The sequence below is a fragment of the Sciurus carolinensis genome, chromosome 9, assembly GCF_902686445.1.
Source record: "Sciurus carolinensis chromosome 9, mSciCar1.2, whole genome shotgun sequence".
NCBI classification, from domain to species: domain Eukaryota; kingdom Metazoa; phylum Chordata; class Mammalia; order Rodentia; family Sciuridae; genus Sciurus; species Sciurus carolinensis.
Genome location: NC_062221.1, coordinates 78,024,606 through 78,047,676, shown reverse-complemented (window position 1 = coordinate 78,047,676; position 23,071 = coordinate 78,024,606). Strand labels below are relative to the sequence as shown.

Sequence of the window (23,071 nt, the reverse complement as noted above, 5' to 3'; positions counted from 1 at the left end):
AAGGATCCCAAGCTATTTTTCCTCCATTTCATATATTAAAGTATTCCCCTCACTTTACGTAGAAGAAAGATGAGATGAATAATCACAGTAGCTTACATGTAAAGGATGCAAACCATAAGCCAGGTACTACTAAGTAAATGTATCATATCTCATTTAATTCTCACAAATATCCTGTAAGACAAGTGTTATTATTTGCATTTTTCAGATGAGAAAACTAAAGCCAACAGAGATGAAATAACTTGAACAAGTTATACTTGCATAATAACTAAGTGGAAGAGCTAAGATATGAACTTAGGTTGGATTTCAAAACCTGACTCTCAAACACTAGGCCAGTGGTTCTTAATTCTGATTACACATTAGAATCATCTGTGCAGCTTTTTAAAAACTCAAATCCTATTCCTATTATTCTATTAATAAATCAGAGTTTCCTATACATGGGCCTAGACATGGATGTTCCTCTCAAAGCTCTTTAGGTCACCCTGGCACCCAGTCTAGGTGGGGAGCCACTGCATTGTGTCATACTGCTTCTCATGAAGCTCAGCAGCTCTGTTCTGTGTGAGGTAACACTAGAACCCAAGAGTCCTCAGTCTCTTTGCAGTGACTTTTCCCTGGCCTTACTATGTTCACCCTTTCATGTTCTTTCAGAACGACTATTTGGAGAAGTAATACACATGGGGAAAATTTTTACAAAGCATTGTCAGGATTTGGTCACAAGACCAGCAAAGAGAAACCTGCTCACATTCATCTCTAGGCTACGATGAGTAACAAGATTCAGGTTAATTATTCACATTCCCTAAAGGAAAGTATAAGGCTAGCTAAACTAATCACTAAAATTCGGAATCACCTCCTCCTCTCCTTTCACAAATCCAGTAAGAGTAACTACTAGATCTAAGAAGAAAAGACCCAATTACCACTCTTTTTAGTGCTGTTCTACTTAGGGTCTCAAGGCAACTGACAGTCGTCCAAAACACAAAGGTAACGTGAAAATGTCTCTAGTAGAAGTGAAGAAAAGATGTCTGTAGTGGGAAGACAGTAAAATTTGAAGTCAGAAGGTCTATGTTTGTGTCTATACTCTGCTGTTTTACTGCCATGACATGAAGGCACTCTGAACCTTGATTTCCTTTTCTCATATATCTCCCTGAGGGCAATGGTTCAAAAAGTGTGGTCCCTATCAGCCTCACCTGGGAACTTATTAGAAATGAAATGATCAGTTTCTACCCTAGACTTAGAATCAGAGTATGTGGTGGGGGGGCAGGGGTAGTAATCTGCACTTAAGTAAATCCTCCAAATGATTCTGATACATTTACTTCCACAGGGTTGTTTTCTAAGGATACAAGAAGATGGTACATAAAATGTTAAGTTTTGATAACTATCTATATAAATCAGAAATTTCAAGTTCTCTCTCAGAAATATTTAGAGAAATAATGTTACAGCCTACTTTCCTTAGTTAATAACCTCATTTCTGAATTTCACTTTGCATGTGTAGACGAGGCACAAGTCAAACAGAGGTTATGCAATTAGCTTGGAGTCAAAGAGAAAGCAAGGAGTAGAGCTGAAAAAGAAACCCCATCATGAACTTGATTTTAATTCAATCAAACTATTAAGGTACCAACCACGCACCTTCCTCTATAATCACAATGAACCTTTTAATAAACAAGTTTCTACCCTACAATAGTTTTTTTTTTTTTTTTTTTTTTTTTTTTTTTTTATCTTCCAGAACAGCTTGACTTCTATAGCTCTGGACTAAGCAGCTGAAGAGTCAACAGGAATGACAAGCTTCTGACAGTGAGAAAGTACAACTGCCCCCACCTCTATATATGAAGTGCAGACAGTACCTGTTCCTCGTGTCACATTTCTGACTACTGCAATCATGGAAACCATGAGAGATAAAAGTGCTTACCTTTGGGTTGAGTTTTCGCTTGGATATATAGACTCCTATAACATATTTGGATACTGTAAAGCATAAACTGAATTTTAGTAGATGCTTTGGAATGGTTCTCCCCCCCCCCCCACTTTCCTGTCAGAAGCACTCTATCTTTTTACTGTAATTTATCTGATATAGCTACTAAGATGCCTGATACTTTTACATGCAAGGGTGCTGAAAAACAAAGAGCGAGAGAATGGGTTGTTAATGAAATTCTCTGATTGTAAAAAGCACTTTGGAATGATCAGGTGGTAAATAATAGTAAGAGGAAATAACATAAAGTGCTTAGGTGCTACAGCAATAGACACCATAATAAATGCAGAAGAGATCAGACATGAATAGAATTTGCATTTTATGCAGCTGCTGTGTGTGTATATAGAATATACAGAAGCTAATTTTTCAATAATACTGGTAAAATATTGTACAAAATCTATTCTTGCTGTCTTCTCACTTTAAAAGGCATTATATAGAAAAACACCCATCTGTCCTAGTGAAATGGTGAATGTGTGTAAAGAGGCAGGAAAAAGAGCCTCTTTGCATGCATGAAATAAAGAGCTCAAATAAAAGGACAAAATGAAGAAAATAGTAACACTATTAGAGCAGCTATGCAGACATGCACAAAGGCAATCTTTGAGAAAAATCACAGATAAATAACTCTGTTAATGTGTGGCAGTAGAATTACAATAAAGATATATGATCATATACCAAAAATACAGACATGTGCTCTTTCTGTTTGCTGGGCTATTTTTATAGTGTTGCTTGTTTTTTAATGGAGACAGAGAGGAGGAGTAAGAAGTATGGTTTTGCTATTTGTTGTTACTGTTGCTGCTTAGATTAGCTACAATACTAACATTAACTCCACTCCAGACTCTTCCAACAGTTCCCAGAGTTCAATATTTACCATGAATTGTACTCAATTTTCTTATTTTTCAATGCTTGTTCATAACCCAAGTGTCTGCTCATTAAGTACACTAAAACCTTAGTTCATGTTACTCCCTTTAAGAAGTGATGAAGAACATGCTGAGAGTCCAGGAGATTCCCTTAGCCATTTGGGAAATGTCTGATTAGGATTCTGAGAAAACAGAAGACATGATAAAAGAGACCACCAACCAAATACCAATGAATACTGAAAATTGAATCAGCCAAAGGATACAATTCTTTCCCTTCTTTTGTTCTGTTCCTTTATGAAATGACAGATTCTGTCTAGATTTTTTTTTTTTTCTCTCCCAGGTCTTTAAAAAACAGGATTGGGCTAGTATATCCAACTATATTTCAAAATATCTCAGATTTCCATCTTGGAAGAAGACACAAACTTCCTCAGAGAACCTCATAGAAAACAACTCTGCATATTCACACAACTTTCATGTGTTTCTAAGCATAGGAAAATGAATAGACAACTACCAACATAAGAAAAGACTCATAATAATAATAACAATAGCAATGCTTTGAGTTCTAGAGCATGATTTATCACAGATTCACCTGTATTAAGGGAGACTCCAGGACAGGGATGCCATTAAGCTATATTTCCATTTTCAGGATTCCTCCAAAGTCGGACTCTCCGGAAAGCTGTAAATGCTCTCAGAACAGACTTCGGTAATGAGATTGGAATGAAAGCTGGGACTATGGTATAAAAGCATCTCCCTGCCCCTTGTTCTAAAAGTTAACTATTAAACCATGTGTCGTTCATCCTGATTTGGTTTACTCAATTCGAGAAACAAGGACACACTGCTCATATTGCCCTGGGCGACTGAACATCTAGTGAAGCCTTAGTGAAGACAGTGTTCTTCCCAGCAGCCCTATCCAAAAGGCTGCTATTACCACACTGTCAATCCTGTGCTGCTGGCGAAGGATGGAAAGCATCTTCTTTTGAAGAATAGGTTCTTTCCCTCCTTTAGATTTTTAGTTTCGATACACCCAACATTTTCAGAGCTTAATTATTTTTCTCCCCATTCTGCTTTTTCTACTCTAGTTTATTCTTTTAATTATTTACAGGCATGCTTGTCTGGACACTTCATTCTAGAAGAAGTTGGGTGATTTTTTCAACACCTTTTAGTGGAATGCGATAATAGATGCTTGGAGAGGGACCTGGTCTTAACAGTATTTTTCGGTTTCATCTGTGACAGAGCTCTTTTCCCTTTATTGATTTTTCTCATGGCCTGTCCATTCTAAGCTTAAAGTGGCTTCAGCGGTATTTGAAAAATTGGTGGTTAGTCACTGTGCAAACCATTTCTCAAAACTGTTGTTGCAAGCTTCATTTTACTCTGTGTTACAAGCAGAATTTTGTTAGGGTTGGTTTCGTTTTCTTTGTGGAGTCATGCTAGCAGACAAACATACTCTAGAACATTGCTTCTAAATGCGGGTTGATTGGGAGTATGACCATACTGAATCTATGTTCAAAATTTATTAGTTGAGACAAATGCAGATAAAGGGAAGAAAGCGGTCATTAGGTCTTCAATATTTTTCACAAATATGAATATCAATACACAAAAATGTTAAAATTTACCAAGAAAATTATTTCCTACATTTGGAAATATATTTATTTTCTTGTCAACAGTTCAGGGGAGTGGTGAGGGGATGGGACATATATGTAGAATTTTCCCACATATTTTTATAATACTGTCTGTGATGACATATTATTACCTATGTGATATTTATACTTGTGAAAAGGATAGGTTAGAAATAGCATGTCAGGAAGTCAATTTTGATTAGACTCTAGAACAGCTAAATTTGACTTTTAACATGCTAATCTTTTAGAGCTATTGTAAATTTTTACTTCTATTTCCAGGACTCAATATTTCTTTTTTCTTTTTCTCTTTTGGACCTGGATATTGAACTCAGGAGCATTTTACCACTGATCTACATTCCCAGTCCTTTTTATTTATTTATTTATTTTTTATTTTGAGATTAGGTCTTGCTAAGTTGCCCAGCTGGGCTGTGAATTTGTGATCTTCCTGCCTCAGCCTCCTGAGTCACTGGAATTAGGGGGATATGCCACTGTTCCTGGGATCAGGACCCATATTTTAAAGGGATGAATAAAGGTTGAAGATATTTGGGATTAAGAGAAGGATGAAAATACCTAGTAAAATTCAGATTTGTAAAATATGGCAATATCTTTTTTTTAAAAAATACAGAATTTGTGGCAGTTTCACAGTGATTTTTTTAAACTTTTCTTATTTTGACACAATTTAAAAAGCATGGAATATAATTTGCTCAAGTTCAGTCTACAGCATTTACCCAGTATTTCCCCTTTCCTTCTCCTCCTTATTCTGGTTCTTTCCTCTTTTCTACTGACTTTTCTGCTCTTTACTTTTAGATTTTCTTATCAGTATCTTGTGGATATACATTATGATGAGAGTCACTTTGGTATATTCCTACATGTACATAGGAATGTTAGGTCTTTCCTTTCACAGTGATTTTTGACAAATTCACAAGAAAACTTTTTGAAACTTCAAAAGGCGAAAGCAAAAAACATCTACTTTACTTTAAATTAAAAAGCAATAAAAACAGTGAAGATATATCAAAATTGCTAACTGTCAGAGTCTGAGAGAAGGAAATTGAATATTCATTGTGAACAGAGGAAGGGTGAACATGAGAGACACAGCCCAGGAAAAACATTCCTGGTGTGTAATCCAAAAGCCTAGCATCTCACAATAAAGGTTTTATGGTTTTCTTTTTAGGAGAACATTTGAAGAGAGATTGTTCCTGGGTTTTTGTTATAGTTTCTTTCCTGTCTTTCTGTTTTTCTTTCTCTTAGCTAAAATTTTACTCTAAATTCCACAGAAATTTCAGGACACAAATGAAATAAATAGTAGTGACAAAATTATAAACTATGATAATTTATACAAATTTCAGTCCTCGTTCAAAACAAAGCTCTTGGGATTTGGAGTGCCCTGGTGAATTCAGTGATGCGAATGAACCAAGGCAAAGAGGAAAACCAGGACCAAGCACTACCATGGAAAAATATTCTCCATTTGAAGGCTAGTCTCACCACTGCTTTACTGTTTGTGGCAACGACTGCTTAATGAGATGTCCCTTTTCTCAGTCACCCTGAAGAAAAGACAATGTGCTACTTTTTTGGCATGTGTTTTCTAAACTATAAAGTGGTATATAAACATAAAGTGGCATTTATGCCTCATGAGAGAAACACATAGATTGATGCTGAATGGATTAAAAATGTATTGTGTTCACTTTATAAAAGTAGCAAACAATTATAATAATTACAGTTCTTCATTTAAAAACTTGATGGGAAAAAGGTCTACAGGGTATATTTTCTGAGAATCATGAGAATTTAGTTTTGGAGAAAAAGACTTGAGAGAAATCATAGGAGAGTTTTGTGAGAAGGAAGAAACCCTTGTTTTATGAACCACTCATTTCGAGTCCCAGTTTCTTCAAAATTTGTAAACATGTTCCCTGAAACCAAGGGAGAGGCAAATTTAGTTGCCTATAGTCATGCACTGTTCCCTTCTGTAGATCTAGTGAATCCACAGCCTTATGTTCATGTTTCAACAAAATGACAGCACAATATAGTCTCACCATCACTTTGCTTTCTTTATTCAGATGGGTTATGCCCCCAATTAAATTATATTACAAACTCCCCACTGCAAATAATGTAAATCTATAACCAGAGCTAGATCTATGGTAATAAAGAAAAGGCAATCTTTAGAGTCTTAGAACTTTGGCTTCCACCTTTAACAAGTCATATAACCTCTATAGGTAAATACTTTCTGATCTATTAAATGAAGATAATAGTAAAATGTAAAACTCTTGGCAAAGAGAGGTCACTCAACAAATGGCAGCCAAATCACCATATGTAGTAAAATCCAAATGAAAAATATTTAGCCAGGACTGTTGCTTTGTGAGGTAGGTCTGGTATCCATACTACAAAATCCATTAAGCCTAAATAATTTGGTCATTTCAGCAAGTCTTTAGAGATTTTTTTTTTTTAATGACATTTCCCAAAGGTCAAGCTAGCTTATGTTATGTGGAATTGCTACATTTAAAAGGGAGCTCTATTTGGTTCATAAAATAAATCTGGTTCCCCAAATCCAGGATCATAAAGACCTTCTACTATAAAGGATAAGAGTGACATTTGAAAAAACAGGCTTTAAAAAACTATAGTAGGAAATGAATGCAAATTATCAGGATGACAGCAAGTGCCCCAAGTCAAAGCCACATGGAGAAGAAATTTGCCCTATATAAACTGCCTGCAGATCAAGAAGAATGGAATGACACTTTAAATACTCAAGAGAAATGGAAGAGTAAAGAACAATGTAGAACTGAATAAGAATGTTGGTTAAAAGTATTAAAAGCTTGGACTTTGTAGTGTAAGGCAAAAAAAAAGATTCACGAATACACATCTGTAGGGAGAAAAGGAAGAACAGAATTCCTAGGAATTGAGAAGCATTTAGGAATAAATTCTTAAGTGATATATTAGAAGGTGGTGCTAGCTACAGAAAATACAAATATTGATGGGTTAAATCAGGACTGAGGAAAATATGAAGCCAAATACGGGCAGCTCTGAGGGGGAAAAAAATAGGCAGCTTGGTATTCAACTGTCATCACAATTCATTTGTGTTTCACATCCCACTGTTTGTGACATTAACAGAATTTCGAATTTAGCAATGAACTATTTTTATTTTGTGAATCTCTGCAGCCATTTTCCATATGTAGCTACAACTCCAACTAGCAATAATAGCCTTTGATCTTTAAAATGCTTCCAATTAATACTATTCAAATTAGGGGTCACCTAAGAGTTTTCCAAGTTAATTCCCTTTTCTTGGTATTTGAAGTGGAGTGTGGTGCCTGCTATTTATTTGCATTAATCCCAAATTATTTGGCCATTTTGGTAACAAATCCTTGAGTCGTCTTTGCTTTTATTATCATTTTTAAAAAGATTTAGTGAGTTTTGGATTTCTGAATTGCATTTTCATTTAACTAGAATAATTAAAGCAATCTTTTCATGCAGGCATTTAAATAGATCAAATTTATATACATACTTCCTACTGTGTGTCAAACATTAAGCAATTTCAAGTGTCATTATTTACATACTCATATATATTAATGAGCTTATGGTCATTGTACACATGGCTTTTATGTCTTATCTTTGTGGTTATTGCTGTTGGTAAAGATATTGAGTATTATATACCCAGAACTCTACTTGGTATAGGGACCATACACACACAAAAATGAGGATATTATTGATCCCTTTTCCTTTTGAGGACTTACATACACACACACACACACACACACACACACACACACACACACAAACTTGTCTGTGCTTATGAAATTTGTAAATGGCAGAGCGGATAACCAAACATGGAGTCTACTCTGTGTAACTAGAGTCCGTGCTTTTCTCATGATATAGATCTGCTTTTCATACTGATGCAAGGCTGCTATTCTGAAAAGTTAATATAATGTGTTGTCAATTGCTTTTTAAAACATAATGGCAATCATCAAGAATACAAGCAATAATTAACGTTGGCAAGGATGTAGGGAAAAAGGTATCCTCAGACGTTGTTGGTGGGACTGCAAATTGGTGCAATCATTATGGAAAGTGGTATGAAGATTCCTCAGAAAACTTGCACTGGAACCACCATTTGACCCAGTTATCCCACTCCTCAGTTTATGTCCAAAGAACTTAAAATCAGCATATTACAGTGACACAGACACATCAAGGTTTATAGCAGCTCAACTCACAATAGCTGAATTATGAAACCAACCAAGGTGCCCTTCAACAGATGAATGGATAAAGAAAATATGGTATATAAACACAATGGAATATTACTAAGCTTTTAAAAAGAACAAAATTATGGTATTTGCTGGTAAATGGATGGAGCTGGAGAATATCATGCTAAGCAAAATAAGCCAATCCCAAAAAAACTAAAGGCCTAATGTTTTCTCTGATTTGAGGATGCTAACTCACAATAAGGGTGGCAGGGGTTGGGGCTAGGGAGAATAGAGTTACTTTAGATTAAGTAGAGGGGAGTGGAAGGAGGGGAGGGAATAGTGGGGTAGGAAAGATAGTAGAAAGAATCAGGCATTATTACCATTTGTACATAAATGACTACACAACTGGTGGGATTCTACATCATGTACAACCAGAAAAATGATAAATTATACTCCATTTATGATGTATGTATGATGTAAAAAAAAAAGAAAAAAATTGAATTAAATGATTTCAAGTTCCAGGTTTTTTAAAAATACATTGTTATTCTATTTGTCATTCTCTTTAAGTTCACACTTCCACAGAACATGCTTTCTCCAATAAAATATAATTCAATTAAATAAACTAGTATGTGATACCTGTTAGGTTAGTGATCTTTGTTCACGGTCATGAACAAGACACAGTTCTGACAATTGAACCTTCTTCCTGAAGATGCTCTCTTTAGGTAAAATTGTATTTCTAAACTTTATCATCAAAGTATAATGAAAGGTATGGCACTATCTGAAAAACATTGGGGCTTTGGATTTAAAAGTTCCTTTTAATAAAACAAACCTAGTTAATCATGAATTGTTGAAACAAAATCTGTGACATTAGGGTAGTTAAGGCAGGTTTAGACATCATTTCTACCAAGAAACAGAATTTAGTCTGCAAAATATCATTATCTACTGAGATAAATCATATTATGATTTTCATCTATAAAACCCAGATTCCTAATATGTATTGCGAAGACAATATCTCTGACCCATCCTCAGTAGGAAATGTGTTTTGAATTGTTTTGTCAGTAGTAATAATGGAGCTGTACTGGACAAAACATATTTTCAGCAAGTTTCCCTGGTAATAAAATAATTGTAGTAGTAATAATCAAAATAGTAATCACAGTATTAATGATGACATTTATTGAATATTTTGCTCTCCACCAAGTACTGTGATTAGCACTTCCTATGCATTCTTATTAATTTCTCAAAATATTGCATGCGGTAAGTACTATTAATAATCTAATTTTATAGAGAGGTACCCTGAAATGTGAAAACCCAATAACTTGGCCAAGATCACAGATAGAAAAGAGGTACAACTAGGATTTGACCCCAAGGAGTGTGACTTTTATATCTACTCCAGGCAGAGCTTGTGACAGGTGTTACAATGTTTGTTCAGAATACTGCATTCCTACTCTTCAATCTACATCAGTTGAGTTGGGGCCTATTTGGTCTGTAAGCCCAAATCTGAAGACAGCTTAACTCAAAAGTTTGAGTCACTGCTATTCATATTTCTTGCCAATTAAAATGCTCCCTTCTGAGAAGTACTGGCTGACTGGCTAACCCTAGAACATAACACATGCTTCAAAAAGTGTCTGATGAATGTTAACAAAGGTTCTGCTAAGCGGTGAGTTAACAAGTAATCCTCCTCCCCTTTTAAAAATATGTTTTCCTAATGTCTAAAATATTTTCACCATGGTCATATATTACTTTGTCGATAAAGGGAAAAATTAGAACCTTACTTCAAAAAAATCCTTTTTGTTTTGTTTTACTACTAGGTTGTTAGTTTCAGTTAAAATTTGTCCTGGGAAGCCTTTCCTGTTTCTCTGTTGGCGAGCCCTTTCTAGGATAATACTCCTTACTCTGGCTTCCATGGAACCTTATCAAAGTCACGTACTACCATTAATTATCAATCTTCTCTATCATAGTTAAGTACCCCTTCAAGACTGATTCCATAAATTACCTCAAAGCCTTCTATGTGCCCTGTATACCCACCACTCAGTTCAATGAAAAAACCCAGGACATATATTCACTAAAACAAGCAAAGAGATGAAGAAGAATGATCTTATGAGCAACTATGTATGCTTTGTGGTCCTCTCAGGTAACTTGTGTCTTCTTTTATATTATATTCAGGTCCCCGTGGAAAGGAATTGCCCACAACAGTGTCCTGAATTGACCGGTCTATTGTTCGGAAGTCTTTACTGTTGGGTGAAGGATTGTATATATTTATGTACACACCCACACACACACACCATGAAATAACACAGGGGTAATAGAAAGGGAACACAGGAAACATGTTTAAAAAATGAAGTACATTATTTTTATGCTTATATTACTTCATGTTTTATATTTTAGTAATTTTATTCCCATTTTAAACATCATGAAACTAGAAACATTATTTTGCTACTACATTCTTAGTTTCTAGAAGAAAGTATGGCACGGATTCTCAATAAGTATATGTTGAAAAGGAAGAAAACAAAGGAAAAATATATTGAAGTTCCCACAATATTTCTGGTATTTTGGAAATAATAAGGGGGGAGTATGTCCCCAAAACTTTTCCAGGAAACAAATGAACCACCAACGAAGTTGCAAGCTCTTATTCTGTTCCTCAGACCAACCACCTAATTAATTCCTTCATGTGCAATATGTCCCACTAGCCTGTTAATACCCAATTTCATGCACTGCTATCACCTGTGGAACAGAGTTCCAGGTCAGAGACGCTTGGGCCCCTTCATGCTGTGCCTCATCTGCCAACTAGAAAGGCTGCCACCATTTAAGCTCCAGCATTTCCTACAGATCAGCTGAGCCAGAGGGGCAACGAAAGAAACATGTAAGTTCTCAAAATGTCTAGAGTACCCATACATTTCTCTTTTTCTCTCATAAAGGACCCTGATAACACACCACTGATGGATGATGGGAGAAATGGAATTAGAATGTTCTATGATGCTTGGTCATTCCAGCTTTTGGTAATAGAGTCCTTCATTGGAGAAAATGGAATTTCTTATGTTTTACACCTTGTACATTGTAGTTGGGTACTACAATATGATATTGTTGTCAAATGTATATTTATGGTGATATACAGAACTTTGAGTTTTACTTAAAGAGGAGACTATATGGCAATTCATAGTTATTCTAATTTAGATAAGATAATATCCCAGCAATAAAATTGGCTTACTTATGAGTTTATTAAGACAAGAGACCAATACATTCTTTTATTTATCTTTGTGTTTCAGGTACCCAGATCCAACATATGACTTAGAAAATAGTAATTCTCAATAAATGATAGGTAGAAAAATTAAGGAAGGAATTTTTTATAAAAAGGTGAGATGTGGCTTAAAGAGTTCAAATTTAGAACATTTTTCTAAGCTAGATAATTCTGTTTCTATTAGCAGGCAATCATTATATATTATTGAATATGCATTAGTGTTTTAGTTAATGTTCACATAATGAACCCTCAACAACTCTGGGAGGGAAATCCTACTATCTTATGTTCATACACTAGATATTTTAAGTCACAATTTTAAAACACTTGCTTTCAAAGTTTAATGTATACAAACTGTGTGGGTAGTCTCCTAAACTACAAATCCCTAGGTTCCACCCTCAAGGATTTGGATTCACAAGTTCTCAAAAGTGATCCAAGAATTTTATTTTAACAAGTGCCCTAGTAATCCTCATACAGGTGGTCCTTGTGCTACTTGCTATGGATTAGACTACAGAGTAATGTAGAAAAATATTTATGCTTCACTTTTTCAATGTGGAAAAAGAATATTATTCTATTAAATGTGACTTAACCATAAAAATTATCCCTTAAAAACTAGGCAATTTGCTAAGACTTTTGAAAATGAAGCAAGGGAGGATGATGCAAGGGTGATAAATATTAAGTTTATCACCAGAAAGGACTCTTTTTAAAACTTCAAAAAGACTGACAGTAGGCTTGAAGTAAAAGTGGAATAAGAATGTCAGTAACACAACAATCCTTTGTGTACAATTCAGGAAAGTAATGTTGATTCAAGAGGTTTATATGATAAAATGTGTTTTAGTTCTTATTATAAAAGTAGAGGCCTTCTAAGTCTTTGATTTGCTGTTAATATATATATGTATATATATAATTTATATATTTATATGAAGTAGTTTTGAAAATTACTCCTTCTCTTAACTCCTTATTTTCCATATCTTGATCTTGTCAACAGTATAACACAATTCCTTCCTTTCTTTTCTTCTTCTTCTTTTTTTTTTTTTTTTTTTTTTTGCTAGAAACATATGCCATAGGATTAGAAAGGGATTGCTCTAGTCTACTTCTACATTCACATCCCATGGAAGGTGTTGTTTCTGTGTCTGACCTGACCTTTAGGTCTCTGCAGCCTATAATTATTTTCAGTGGGAGTTGTCTTAATATCTTAGCACTGACTTCTCTAAAATTCAGTCTGTCATTTTTAGTGACGAATGATGGAAATTATTTTATTATTCTTAGGGATGTTGTAAATTGCATAACTTGTCATGCTTTTTCTTTTTGACTTGGCTGTAAGAAAGTCTAAGGCAACTGCATAGTTCTTCACTGAACACAGTGTGTATGCTGACCTCATTCTTGATGGTGTTTTTATATCCTTATCCTGGCTTATTGTTTTGTTTTATTTTGTCTTTATTACCTACTTACTTCCAATTCATGTCTTTTGTTTTTTTATCTGTTTATTTTTCTCTATCAGCCATTTCCATTGCTTTCTTGAAATAGGATTTTAGAAATAACCTCACCCTCACAAAAAAGGTGTGTGCATGCATGCACATTTAATATATATCTCATACACATCCCAAATCAAAAATTAAAATTAACCTCATAAAATAAAAGAGATATCTCATAGTCTTTGGGCTAACACATTATAGACTTACTTGATTATTTATAGTACTATAATTTATGGAGGTACAAAATTAAAATACCATCATGAGAGAATCCATTGGCAATCAAACATAGGCATTCCCAGTACCAGATAATTTTGACATCTTTTAGTTCTGAAAACCAACTGTAGTTATTTAAAATCTTTGTGTTCAGTCTTTATATAAAATATAAAGTTCTTACCTTAATCAGTCTATCAAAATGTATGATTCTGAAAATATTTATTTGTTAAAAATTATCTATACAAGATACATACTTTTTTTTACTTCGAATCTTCAAACCAAACACATCAGTCCTTAGTTTCTATTACTTTTAATCAAATAATTTTCATTAAGCAACAAAAAGTGATGCCATCTATACACTGAAAACTTACATTCTGTTTGAGTTTGTCTGGTTTCTGCATTTTCTTCTCATAACGAACCAGCCAATCTCAGGCTAATTCTAGTTAAACACAGATAAGATAGAACAATTCTCCTGGGCACTAGACACCTTACAAATGATAATCATCTTGAATTGTCCTCAAATGACCATTCTGGGGTGGAAATATTACTATTTGGAACCTAAATATGATTTTTGTTCTTTTACTAATTTCTGAATTGCATATCCTTCCAGATACCAAAGGAATATAGCAGTGCCACCTGGGTATAATGCCAGTTTGCAATTGTTATTTGTTTTCTGTGGCCCTCCCCACCCCCAGCAGAGGCAACCAATAGCCAATTCATATTTCCATTACATCACAGTTGGATTATAGAACTGCTCTTTAGTCTGGCTTCTGCATGTCTTTTGCAACTCATTTGTAGATAGTCCAGAAGCTAGCAGCTGGACTTCATTTTTGTTCCAACAGTCACCATTTTATTATGTTTCCCTAAGTCACTGGGAGTTTCACTGATGATAAGTCCAAAACCCCAAAGGTATTTAGATTTAGTGGGTTAAATCCTTTCTCTCTAGAAAGGATCACCATTAACTTGCCATAGATTCACGTCACTCAACTATACATTGCCATTTATTCCCCATATATCAAAAAGGGTACTGATACTATTCTCCCACAGAAGACCAATAAAATACATAGTAAAAGTAAGTGATTGCAAAATATGTTTTAAAATCAGAGTGCTGTGTTCTTAAAATCTTTCATAGGACTTTGTTCAGTTTTTGAGCCTTTCCAAGTTCTCATAATTCTGTGGTATTCATAATAAAGCAGGCAGATGGTTTAGTCTCTGAACATATGCTTTAAATGCCCCCTTTGCTATTTCAAAATAATGGACCAAATTTTGCCCTCAAATAGTCACAAAAACCTTTAAGGAGCCTGCCTCTTGAAATTTGAGGACAGAATGTAATCCAGTGGGAATTAAACCTTTAAAAATATTTTTTCTAAACTTTCTTTGGAGCTCTATTCTACATATTAAGACAAACTGTATTTCTAGTAAAATAGAGTAAGGAAAAATACTATCTAGTACAATGTTGTATGGTTCAAAGAATAGATTAGAAGGCAAAATGTTTTATTTATATTTTAAAATTTTGATTTTCTAAAACCTTATGAGTCACCTGATTTAATTCTATGATTGCCTGATTTTCTATTTTTATTATGATTCCAATTTTTATTACTACCATGTAGATGTTTTATTGTTAAAGTATTTTGCAATTATTAATTAGTTAATTTAGTCTAAATTATGTTTATGCCTTTGTTTTAGATCAATGCTATTCATAGTTATTACAACCCTAAAATGCTATTTCTCCAGCCAATTATTCTTATTTCAAAAACAGTCTGTTATCTATGAAGGCACATTTTCTAGGTTTTCACAGAATATGTAATTCATCCTTAGAGGATAGATGTATTTTGATAATGCTGTTCACATAACCTAACTGTACTTATAAAAGTATCTCTATTTCTTAAGGTCTACATTTTATACATGAGCCTTCATTTCTATACTCATATTTTTCTATGTACTTAAATTTGGTTTTGAAAAAGCCTCTAAACTAGTCTCCCCTATCTTACGATACCCACAAACTCAGTAGTCTGATCAACATTCCAGATAAAAGACCACACAATCGACAGTAAGGACACTGACTATTAAAGAAGCCCAAAGTTTAAGTAACTATTCTAAAACTTTCATGTCTCTTTAGAAATTGTCAACAGGGACTAGCTTCGTAGTGGTGTAAAACAGTGTTTACTTTTAAAAATAAATGCAATAGTTGTAACCAAATGTGTTTGAGACACTGTTAAGACGCGTCATAATCAACAACGTTGAAAATACAAATCTTAAAGCAAGTGAACATTTTTACATATATCCACAAATATCTGAGAAAAGTTGAAAACTATTACTATTATTGGGACAAAACAGTCACATATTCTTCAGCTGATAAACAACTTTAAGAAAAACCTCTCTTCTCACGTCTCTAACTTTCACAATAAATATAACACTGAAACTAAATTCTCAACTTAGAAATATGCTGAGCAGTATTCCAATAAACAAGTTGATTAAAAAAAACTCACCAGACTAGCAGTCATGCTTCCCCCCTATCTTTCCCTTGCTTCCCTTGTTCTTTCACTTTCCACGCACACACAATCACACTTACCTGCACAAGTCTGAAACATCAGTCTATGTATTTTTTTTGAAATGTACTCTGTACCGATGCATTTTTCTGTGTTTCTTTCTAACCCTCGGGAATGTTAAGAATTTAGGAAGAGAGCCACAGCTTAAGAGAGCAATTATTTGCCAGTAAATACTCAATTTGCTTGTCCTGTGATTTTTCTTCTAACTTGCATATTCAATAATCCGTCCCTGACTGCGTCACGAGCACAAAAAGTCTTTTCTCCAAAGGAGAACACTTTCGCCAATCAACCTTCAGCCATGCCAGGGCACAGCTCGTCAGGGTGATTTGTTAGCTTTAATTAATAATTCCTCATGCTGGCCATTTTCACAAATAACACAGTGAGACTAGGACGCTGGATGGCTATGATTCAGGCTGATAAAAATACAGTGGAAAGGGGGTGGGGAGGGTGTGGGGGAATTCAGACGCCGTTTATAAACACCTCTAATCATACTCTTTCAGTTTACAATATAGAGGACATCGCGGCTGAATTACCACGTTATGTCCACCAATTTGTCTTCAGATGGAAGCCATATGTTCCTCCACTTTATCTGCTAGGGCCTCCCTGGTGCCAACACCGTCACTGGGCAGAAAACATTTACAAAAGAGGTCTCTAGCCTCTGGATTGCAAAAGTTTACTGCAGGGTGAAGTTGAGAAATCAGACATATACGACACTTCTCAGTGAGCTTGTGTAACAGTCTGGAAACACAGAAGTATGAGTCGAGAGTGTCAGATTTTCTCTTATCCTGCTGTTCGAAACTGGACATTTCACGGAGGCTTTTAAAAAAAGTCTCAAACCTCATCCACAAAACAGTTAGTGACAATGTCTGATTTGTTCAGGCATTCCACAAACATTTATTGACACCTATCTATATGGCACACACTGTATTATAGGCTGAGAATTTTAACTTAAAGTAAGACTTTTTCTGTTAACTGACACAATTCATCTACTTTTTAGAAATATATAAATTAGGTGCTTGAACAAAATCACCAAACAGGTAGTGTGTAAACAAAAATAAAGATTCATAACACTTTCTGTGTGGTTCAACCAATCCGTAATCAACAGCACACTTGAGTCCACTGTGCAAAGGAGACCGTCAGAGTAAAAAGAAAGAACAAAAACAAGAGGAACATTTGTTTTCCAAAGATTATAAAATGTTCCTCAAAGCGACTGGAGTACTCAGAAGCATGTTAATATGTTCAGAGGTATTTTTCATAAAGTTCCCAAGCACCTGAGAAATATGTAAAGAATAGGAAATTGTATACATGTCCCTTTTCACGTGTGTGTGATTGAAATTTATTAATTTATTGGTTACATATTTATTGAGCAGCTACTCTATTTCAGGAACTGAATAATACTGAGTTTTAAGGGATGCATAATGCATGGCTTCTGTCTTCAGGAAGTTCACAGTTTAATCACTATCCTCCAAAAGAAAAAAATTTACATCTAAACAGAAAACTAACATAGCATAGCAAGGGTAAAGACACAAGTATGAATAAAGGCATGAAATGGGGCTCCTAGAAGTGATGTATGAACTATTTCTAAAGTAAAGTAGGAGCTCCAGTGGTAGGGAGAATATTCTAGGGAGAGGCAAACCTTTGAACCCTTTCTAAAACTATTACTAGAATCAGATTACCAGTTCTAGGAAGTAGGGGGTTTAATGCACGATAATTTCAGATAAACGTTTCAGATGGCAAGTATTTCAGGACCTAAAAACAAATTTATTAAGGAAAAAAATGCCTCCCAAAACTATGTCTTGACATCATTGGAAAAGTATGTAGCATCTTGAATGCTGGCACAAATAGTGACATACATTGTCTTTTTCACTTTCAATGTGTTTCTGTTGTCTCAGACAAACAGGAAGCATGCAGGACACACCTCTGCCTTTTTATGGTTTCCAGTCATTTATTTCTTTTTACCATGTGCATACTTGTATAGCTTCTGTTTTCACAGCACCATAATATAAATCATATCTGCATGACTATTAAAAGAAGGGGGAAATCAATATCGATTTAGTAGTCACACATATATCTCAAGCCAGAGAGAATACTCTATATGGTACTAAGGGTGTAAAAGATAAGAAAGGAAGAAATGATACCCTCAAATCCCCCAAAAGACTCTTTCAAGCCAGAAAATACTCTTGGAAAGTGAATACAGTTCTTAATCATGTTGAACATTTTGTTGCATATATTCAAAGTATGAGGCAGCAGCCAGAATATTGCACTTACTCTAGATCAGTAGCACCAAGCTGTTTAAATAATTTATATACTTCATTAACCCATTCAATATATATTTATTGAGATCCTTATATTTACTAAGCACTTAGCGGTGATTATTTTATTTTTATTCCTGTAATGCTCATGTTAACTATTCTTAAATAGTTAACACTTCTTGAATGCTTACTAGATGCTGACAACTGACCTAAGGACTTCACATATACTATCTCATTTAATCCTCACAGTGACATTATGAGGCAGATACTATTACAATCTGCATTTAATAGCTTATGAAACTTACAAGTTTCATAAGATGGATATGCAGTATGATACTATGCACTAATACCCATCAAAAATCAGTTTCATTACTTAATAGTTTCATAGTCACACATAATATTTGTTAATATTTTTAATCTAGGAATATTCAGGTGGTTTGAGATTATTTTGAGAGTTAAACCTATATCTCATAAGAGCTGTTTCTAACAAAATATGTCTGGGAAATAATGTCACATGGTGTCAACAGCCTAGTAGGCTGCTCTGGGAGACAAGCTGACAATTAGCTTGGGCTAGGCATATTTTTAGGTGACCTAAACTAGCACCAGAGTATCACATGCTATGGCAGTCCCCTTTCCCTTATTAAAACTAAAAGACTTTTTCAAAGATAATTCAGAATCTGCATTGTCAGAAGCAGAGTGAGATACTGATTTAAAAAGAGAAGGACCTGGCTGGGTGCAGTGGAGTATGCCTACAATCTCAGTGACTCGGGAGACTGAGGCAGCAGGATTGCAACTTTGAGGACAACCTAGCCTCAGCAACTGAGCAAGACCTTCAGCAATTTAGTGAGACCCTGTCTCAAAATAAAATTTAAAAAATCTAAAAAGGACTGGGGATGTAGCTCATTGGTAAAGTGTCCCTGAGTTCAATTCCTAGTGCCCCCCCAAAAAGAGTCAGAAGACTTAGGTTTGAATTCTGGTTTTGTCACTTAGAAGCTGTAGGACCAGGGTCAAATTAATTGGGTTCCCTGAGGTTTAATTTTCTTCTCTCTAAAATGGTTTGTTGTGAAGATTAAATGTGAAGATTAAAGGAGATACATTCTTAAGGTACACAGCATAGAATCTAGCCCAGGCCAGAAGAGGTGTGCAATATATGGTATTTAAAGCACCCAGAGTTAAAGCTTAACACCTACAGTCAAGATTTACTATTTCTGAATCAAATGACACACACGATATCTACACCTGCCTTAAACAATAAATGTAAATAAATTTCAACTAAAGTAAAGTAGACTTGGTAGTCCGGTCAGTTTTCCTCTGAGCATGTTAATGGTATACCTAAAATGGTTGTGCTCAAGGAGACAGAGACTATGGACAAAACAGAGATAGATGGCTGAGGGATTATCAGTTAATAATAAATTCTTACTTTTCCAAGTGATTCATACAATGTTGGACTTTATTAAAAGGAGATGGAAAATATCTTTTGAGACTCACCAGGGAGGCCACAACACAGGATAAGCTCATGCTTTCCTCAGGTAACCCATGCTACTAACCACAAGTATTTCTCTAACTCCAGGTACTCGATGCCCTCTCTGTGTTCTTCTCTCTAGACATTGACCAAGTCCAGCTATCTCCAGTTCTTATCCTAAATCATGAAGTGAATATTCATGGAGCACAACATTTACTTATGGTTATAAGATACTTCCTGGTGAAATGGGCATACTTCATCATGGAGGGACCACTGGAGGACTTCATGAAGGCACTTACATGTGTATGCAATTTTATTTTTTTTGAGGTCTCCTTTGGAATAGTGACTTCCTGGTCTCTCCATGATTGGTCTTTATTCTATGACTCTTGCCTGAGATTAGTTTTGATGGGGATACCAGTAGATGACTAAATGAGCATAGGTATTGTCTGAGGGACAGTCACCTAACTATGTCTCCTGGATAGCTGGAGTTTTTTAGGATCTGCTTCTTTTTCAGCTGAAAATCCTAATTGGTAAAAAGTAAAAGTGTGTAAGACTATGTCCCCTTTCTCTAGGATACCTGGATGGATAAGAACAACTTAGTAAAACTTTGGCTTCGTTGGGTCTCTCTAACTTATTAGCTGTCTCACTCTAGCTTTATTTAGGGAAATCTCATATTTTAGTTGAAAATAACAATAAGCAGAGGTTGCTATAGACATTTCAAAGGACAGCAATTTTTATAACTTTTTCCCAGACAAATTCCAAAGATCTAACAATTTCCAAACATGTATTTTCAAATACATGTTACATATATCTAACAGTAAAATTTTACTTACTAAGTGATGTATATATATCTATATATACATATATATAACAGTAAATACATATGTGAATATGTATGTATGAATATATATGTGCATGTGTATATATATATATATATATATATGAATATCTAACAGTAAATGCTTTACTAAGCAATACCTACCTAATGAAGGAAGAAAAAGGTAATTTAAACCCAGTTTCAAATTTAGATTTATGCCTAAACAAGAATTTTAGAGCTCAAATATTCAAAATTGTTAAGGTGGCAATCAAAAAATTTAGCTGTGTACTTGTTGAGGGTTAAAAACATAAACTTCAGAGTTCCGTATTCCTTGAGGCATTGCTTTCCTAGTGAAAGTCAGCAAGCTTCACAAATGTGAATATCAGGATTCGCTAAAGGAGAAAAATGCTTCTTGTCAAAAAACTAGTCATGGCTAGTTCACGGGTGAAGTCCAAGATTGTATCAGTTTCCCTGTGACCTTGCTATGTGATTTGCTACAAGTCATTTAATATCTTCTTAAATCTCAGTTTTCTGTCTTTCTTCTATGATCCCCAAATGATATTATCAAGAAAATGTGGATCAAGTATTTTGATCACCTCATGGAGCATATGCTAAAGCCCTAAATCCCTGAGTGTCAGAATGAAAAATTAAGTAGGTAGAATGACACTAATACTTTCTGTGATCTTAAATAACAGATTTAGCACTTAGTATCTCCATTATTTCAACTATAAAGTGGGAACAGTCCTCTTTAGGGTTTTCATCCAATAGTGTATTGGAATGAATAGAGAATATTGCAAAATCTATTCAAAAGAGTTTCAAAAAAATTTCCTACGGACAGATGAAGTGATGGATATATTAATTAGCTTGATTGAATCTTCTGACAAACTATATGGAGATCAGCACATCACATCATACTCCCAAAATACACAGGATTAGTCAATTAAGAATAAACAAATAAATGAAATATGATATTAGGAAGCCACTAAAGTTGATTTTCAATTATATTAGTGAAACCGAGTTGAAAATATCCAAGTATATGATGAAGTTAATGTTTCCAAGCATATTCAGAAACTAATGAAAGAAGACTACTAAAAGACAAGATGTAGTACGGCCTTTTACTTGTGTGGCTGACTGCATTTTATGGTGGATCCAAGACCCCAGTAATGAGAAAACATAATCAGGAGAAGTGATTTAAGTAGACTGTTGAATGATATACAAGATAAAATGCATTCATTAATGAGTAGGCAGAAATGCTATATATGTGCTCTTAGAACCAGAACTGGTGAAGCAGTTTTTCATACTTGGGAGAGCCATGTTCCTAAAGTGTGCCCCTTATACCCACCTCCCACCTCTCCATTTTTGTCCTGTACTTACAGGTGGGAGTAATAACCAAAGGAAGGGGCAAAACAAACAGAGGCACTCACTGTGGCAGGAACACTCCAAAGATCAAAGAGCCCATTAGGCTGTGACTGCCAAAATCAGAACCATAGTGGGTGGCTCATCAGCACAGTGCCCTCAGAACTACATGGACCCTTGACAGGTCAGTACCTGGAGTGCAAGCTACTCATTCTTCTTAGGAGGACTACCTGCTTAGAACTGAATGTCCACATTTACTGACCCCACTCACAGCATTTGATTTTAAATTAATTCTGTGCTGGTACTATATTTACCGAATGATCTATTTCTGATAGACATATAAAGGTGTAATTTTTGTCTACTCCAATTTTACACCTTACCAAATTGTAAGAAAAACTATGATTTTACTACATTAATGGGTAAAATCCTGGGCAACTGGTAATCAAGATAATCAATTTCTAGCATATTAATCAAATATATTTCTTTAGTTTTCATATTTATCATACAAAAATAATATATTAATACCTCAAATGATATTCTCATATTCACTTATAGGTTTATCTCAATTTAACATAGTCAAGAACCTAGAAGACAGAAAATTAGAGCTGTTGCAAAAGTAAGAGAAATACCTCAAAATACACACTATTACCCAAACTAATCTTTACTTATCAGGGAGACCTAAATGTGGAACCAATTTATTCTTCCTTAGTATATGGTAACATCAGTGACCTGGTCCCTATATTCATGTTAGATGGGAGGGTGGGACGTTTTCAGAAGAAAGTACAATGATAGCTGTAAGAAATGCCTACTCTTGTACCTCAGAATGCAGAGGAGACACAAATTGAGGTAAGGATAAAGTGTCCAAGGCTGAGAACTCTGTACGGTTTGCAAATGTGCTTATAATTGAATCCTACAGAAATCAATGTGCTAGAGATGTGCTGAAAAGACAGTATTCATGATTGTATGAATTGAATTATGACCCCAGCATCTCAGAATGTGACCTAATTTGGAAATATGGTCGTTGGAGATGTAATTAGTTAAGATGAGGCCATACTGGAGTGGGGTAGGCCCCTAATCCAGTACAACTGGTGCCCTTGTAAAAAGGGGAAATATGAAAACAGT

The 23,071-nt window shown here is 34.9% G+C and overlaps 1 protein-coding gene across 12 annotated transcripts in view; it reads right to left on the bottom strand.

Annotated features, from left to right (window-relative positions):
* The window catches only part of Zbtb20 (zinc finger and BTB domain containing 20), a 793,136-nt gene that overhangs the window by 408,027 nt on the left and 362,038 nt on the right, over positions 1-23,071 (bottom strand). For 2 of the 12 annotated variants that reach the window (XM_047564566.1, XM_047564568.1), the window contains exon 1: positions 16,086-16,400. The exons of 8 other annotated variants lie outside the window; for them this stretch is intronic. The gene's annotated coding sequence lies outside the window, so the exon portion shown is untranslated. Of the gene's footprint in view, positions 1-3,403; positions 3,462-16,085; positions 16,401-23,071 lie in introns of those variants that run through there. 2 more of the 12 variants (XM_047564569.1, XM_047564567.1) reach the window with 2 other exon arrangements.